Source organism: Arvicola amphibius, chromosome 7, assembly GCF_903992535.2.
Source record: "Arvicola amphibius chromosome 7, mArvAmp1.2, whole genome shotgun sequence".
NCBI lineage: Eukaryota > Metazoa > Chordata > Mammalia > Rodentia > Cricetidae > Arvicola > Arvicola amphibius.
In genome coordinates, this window is record NC_052053.1 from 118611888 (window position 1) to 118617433 (window position 5546).

Genomic DNA, 5546 nt, shown 5'->3' on the forward strand with positions numbered 1-5546 from the left:
TGGCCTTCATTCAGTTGTATATAGTTAAAACTTAATTTTAAAATATTGTATTTTTATTAAAATGTATTAATATTAACACTAAGTAATTGACATGTACATATTGATGAGGCTCAGTGTGGTATTTCAGTCCACTCAAATTCAAACTCCCTTCACTATGTCTCCCCACCCTTCCCAACTATTAGCACTCACGTTCTTTGTAAACTTCAACCTAAAAGAACATGCAGTACATACTTTTTGTGTTTGACTTATTTAACACGATGTCCTTCATTTCCATACATTTGTGAGTGATGAATAATATTCCATTGCATATATATATAATAAATATATCAAGCTTTATTATTCAAGTATCCACTGATAAGTACCACAATCAACACGGGTTCACAGGTATCTCTTTGTTATGTTGATTTGACTTCCTTTGAATATATGCCTAAGTGTGATAGCTGGATTATATATACAGTAGATCTATGTGGAGGGTTTTTTTTAAGCAACCCCCATGATGTCGTCCATAACAGCTTTGATGAAATTGCATTATCATCTCCAGTGTATAACAAGTCCTTTTTCTCCACATCTTTTCAGCATTTGTCAGTTTTTAATTTTTGATAACAGCTATTCTAGCTGGGATAAAATGATACAGCGATGCACTATTTGTTTTTTTGTTTTGTGAGACAAGATTTCATTACGTTGGCTGGCCTCGAACTCATGAGCACAGATGGTCCTTCCACCTCAGGTAAACACTGTCAGCATCACTGTGGGCTCAGTGTTTGTTCCCCCGATGACTAATGATATTGAGACTTTTTATAAACCTATTGGCCATTCGCATTTATTCTTTATAAGAGAATCTATTCAAACCATTTGGCCATTTTTATTTTTATTTTGTTGTTGTCTTTTTTTTTTTAAGAAAGCCTTGACTGTCCTGGAACTCACTTTGTAGACCAGGTTGGCCTTGAACTCAGCAATCTGAATGCCTCTGCCTCCTGAGATATGATCATGTCTTAATTATTTGATTTTTTTCTTAAGTATTTCCCATTCCCTTTTTTATTTTGGAAAATCATTGTTTTCAGATGAATAGTTGGCAGATATTTTCTCCGTTCTCTTTACTCCATTGTAGTTTCCTTTGTTGGACAGAACTTTAGCTTTGAATACCATTTATCTATTTTTGTTTGCATTTTCTTGTGCTTTTGGCACATGTAAAAAACAATATTGCCTATACCAGTGTTTTGAAATTTTTCCCTGATGTTTTCTTTGAATAGATTTACAGTGGTCTTACATTTAGGTCTTTGATCTATTTTGAGTTGGGTTTTGTGTAGGATGAAAGATACACATCAAATTTCCATCTTCTGCATATGGATATACACACTCCAGCACCATTTCTTGAAGGTTGTTCTTATGTTTTGGGTACCGTCATCAAGAATTAGTTGACTATGGATGTTTCAGGTTGGCTCTGGGATCTCTAATCTGTTCCATTGATATAGAGGTATGTTAGTACCAGATTGTTTTATCTGTTATCGGTCTGTGGTCTAGCTTGAAATTAATTATTGTGACATCTCCAGATTTGTTTACTATTGCTTTGCTTCTCTGGGGTCCCTATGTGCCTATATCGACTTTGAGACTGTTTTTTTTTTTTTTCCTAGTTCTGGTATTTTCATAGGATTTGTGTTGAATGTACAGACAGCATTAAATAGTGTTATAGTGACAATTAAAAAACTTAAAAAAAAAACCCTTCTGATCAAGAGAATAGGCTCTCTGGCCTAAATAAAAACCTAACATGACAACTGGGCCAGCTCGATCAGTTTGGCAAGGGACCACCCACACCTAGTTGACCTTAAGTCATACTAAAGAAATAGGATGCGATGTTGTACTTTTCCTCCCCAGAATGTGCTCCCTTAGTGCAGTAGTTCGGGGTCATGGCCACACATTCCTAGGTCTGCTGCTTTTCTGAATTACTCAGAATTGTTCAGGCAAGTACCACTTCTTTCCTTCTCTCTCTTTTATGGACTTGCTTTTTTAAAAACCTTGGTGTCACCCAACACCTGGGGCATCTTTTCTCCAAAGCTCCTGTCCCTGCCACATGGCTGCTTGTCTGCTGTGTCTAAGACCCATACCCGCTTAAACAGCTTGATGGTTTCCTTTTTCTCCTCTGTTCTCCCCTTCCAGGCGGCTTCTGGGGTTTGTAACTTGTCAGCCCTGGGAGGTTTCTTTTAAACACTAATAAAATTGTTCTTGAGCTTCTGTTTGACTCCATTCTTAAATTCTTTTGTTAAAAAGACCGAGAATCCAAATCAGGAAAGCCTGATTTTTTTATTTGTTTGTTTCATCTGGTAGCCATGAAGGGATCCCGATAGTGGCATTAATCTGACTATCCTAGCCAGATTAATTAACATTTTAATTAATTAATTAAACTAACTAATTAATTAATTAATTAAAAATAGTTAATATTTTCACCCAAGAAGGTCTATAGTGATATTTTATTTGTGTTTTAATAAATAAAGCTTGCCTGGAGATCAGAGTGCAGAATTAAGCCACCAGAGGCCGTGGAGTGGTGACACACACCTTTATTCCCAGGACTCAAGGCCATGCTAGGCTACAGGAGATTGAATCTGTCTAAAAAGAAAAATAGAACTCACACTAAGGTGATGCCAGCACCCCAGCCGGGAGCCACCCCTCTTTAATCCCAGCACTAGGGAGGTGAAGACAGAAGACAAGACTGGTCAGAGAGCGGTGTGTAAGGCGGGAGGAGACGAGAGCTCTTTGCAGTCTGAGGTTCAGTGGAGAGCATTGTAGTCTCCGTCAAGGTGCGGACAGGATCGCCTCATTGTTTGAGCTTTGTTTGGTAGAGGTGATAACACTCTAATGGCTTGACTGCTTTGTTTTTCTGATCTTTAGACTGAAACCCAATCTCTGTCTCTGCGTTTTTATTAATTGTGCTACAAAGGCCTTTCTATGTCAATGTATGTCTTCTTCAATTTCTTAGATGATTTTTTTTTTTCTTGTTTCGCAGATGTCTCTCATATCCTTGGTAAATTTCTTTCTTTCTAACTTTTGTCTGTGGCTGTGGTAAATGGGATTTTAAATTCTTTCTCAGTGTCCTCATTACAGCTGTATAGAATGCTACTGACTTTGAACGCTGCTTTAGGATTCTGCAGCTTCCTTTAATTACTTTATCAGTTCCCTTTCAGACCTAATTTGTTCAGTTTCTTTAATCAGAAAAGAACACTGCATTTTATTTTTTTCTGTGTCTATTGAGCGGTTCGTATGATTTCTGTCTTTTATTCTGTTAATGTAGTGTATTATACTCTCAATGTAAAAAAAAATACCACAGCTCTCATCTTAAAGGGAATAAGAGACATTTTGTTCTGAGTCATTTTGAGTGGCCATGGGCTGGGAACACAGATTTAGGTTACCCCAAATTCCCAGTTCCAGTGTGGAAGCAGTTTCATTGGGATTTTATACTTCTAGAGAGAGAAAAAGTCATAAATCAAGGCTGCTTTACAATACATTGGTGGGTACACCACAGAGGACGGTACGCTTTCCTACAGGCCTAAGATGCTACCTGAAGACATTCTTAGCTCTTAGATTGGCAGAAGCTAGTGTTCTGCTAAGTTAATGGCTTCTAGGAGGTTTTTTTTATTTATTTATTATCACAAGGTGTTAGTTCAGATACAGGTTGGGGTAAGGAAAGGCTGTTCCAGAGGCTCTAACTAATCCAACATAAAATAATTAGCCTCGGCCCTACAAATTCCACTCTCCGCATAGCACCAAAATTCCAAACAGTTCACGAGTCTCTGCAGACTAGAAACTACTTCCAGGAGTCTTTTGTTCGCAGTCAGACACAGCTTCTTTTTTTAAAACAAATTGTTATTCACAATATTTATTGAATCGTGTGTGTGTGTGTGTGTGTGTGTGTGTGTGTGCGCGTGTGTGTGTGTTCTAGTTTGCTTTTCCATAGCAGCAGAGTCTTGTGCTAAAGAAGAGGCTGCAGTCATTACAACTAGCACCATTAAAGAAAAGCCACCTATTAAGCACGGGAAAAGGTACATTGGGAAAAAACAAAACAAAACAAATGTCCTCAGATCAAGACCCTACCCATTTTAAAATTCCAGTTTATGAAAGCCATAGGTCTAAACGGTTTTCTGCTCCTAAATAGGATATATAACCTGCTACAGATGTGATGCCAGGGGGTAAGGAAGCATCCCAGGTTGGCAATCAGACTTGGCAGTGCCATCCACATGGTACTGGTTTGGAAAGTATGGAAGTTGTAAGAGTGGGGTGAGTGGATTCTTTCTCCATGGTGTCAGAGAGCCACTGACGTCAGGCAGTGTGTTTCTAACAAGAAGGCCCTGAGGGCCCACTGTGTGAAACCGTGAAGGTGAAGCCTGGGCTGCAGTGGAGACCCCAGGATGTTGGAGATGCCGGAACTGTGAGACATCTGCCTAGGACATATGAACACAGGGCGCTGTACCGGCCCAAAAGACAGATGTTGCAGATGTGAGAAACAACTTTATTTGCTTTTTTCTTTTGAAGTTAGTTTTGATTTTTGTTTTTGTTGTTTGTTTTCCTATCAGAGTTTGTCATCCCATCAAATTTACTCACATTTCCTGAACTTAAATCTTCCCCTTTGCACCAATTAGCCACTAGTGTCGACTTGAGAAGTCCAGCACTCATCAATGGATAAGATGCAGTCACTATCTGTGTCAAGGGTAAAAGACAGACATCAACTCGACCGAATGTGTTCTTGCTAGCCCAGATTGGGTCTTGGTGGACCCTTTTTACAGAAAGAATTGCCTGGCTGGGCAACATGTGTGTGACACCAAGATTTGGCTGTTTCTAACACAGACCACAAAGCTGGAGAAGCAGAGCCGTCTGAGCCCTTTCAAACTGGAGCCTGGGATAGTGGACCTGCAGCTTCAGGAGCTACAGATTTTGTTATCTACCCTGCTGGCTTTCAGTCTTGATTTGGTCCAGTCTTTCCTTGCTATATCTCCAATCCTTCCTCTTGGAATGGGAACATATATTTTTTAATAAGAATGGCGATGGAAGTATCTTAGTTAGGGTTTCTATTGCTGTCATGAAACACCATGACCAAAATGCAAGTTAGGGAGGGAAGGGTTTATTTGGCTTATGCTTCCACATAAAGTGGACAGGAACTCAAGCAGGGCAGGAACCTGGATGCAGGAATTGATGCAGTGTCCATGGAGGGGTGCTGCTTACTGGCTTGCTCCCCATGGCTTGCTCAGCCTGCTTTCTTATAGAACCCAGGACTACCAGCCCAGGGATGGCACCACCTACAATGGACTGGGTATGTCCCCCATCAATCACTAATTAAGAAAATGCTATACAGGCCTGCCTGCTACAGCCTGATCTTATGGAGGCATTTTCTCCGTTAAGGTTTCCACCTTTCAGATAACTCTAATTTGTGTGTGAAGTTGACATAGAACTAGCCATCACAGAAGGTTATCTACATTTATTTATTTAAGGAAAAGTTGGACACTTTGAGTTTTCTGTCCCCGAAGAAAATAAACAGCAACACGAATTTTAAAAGAAACTGT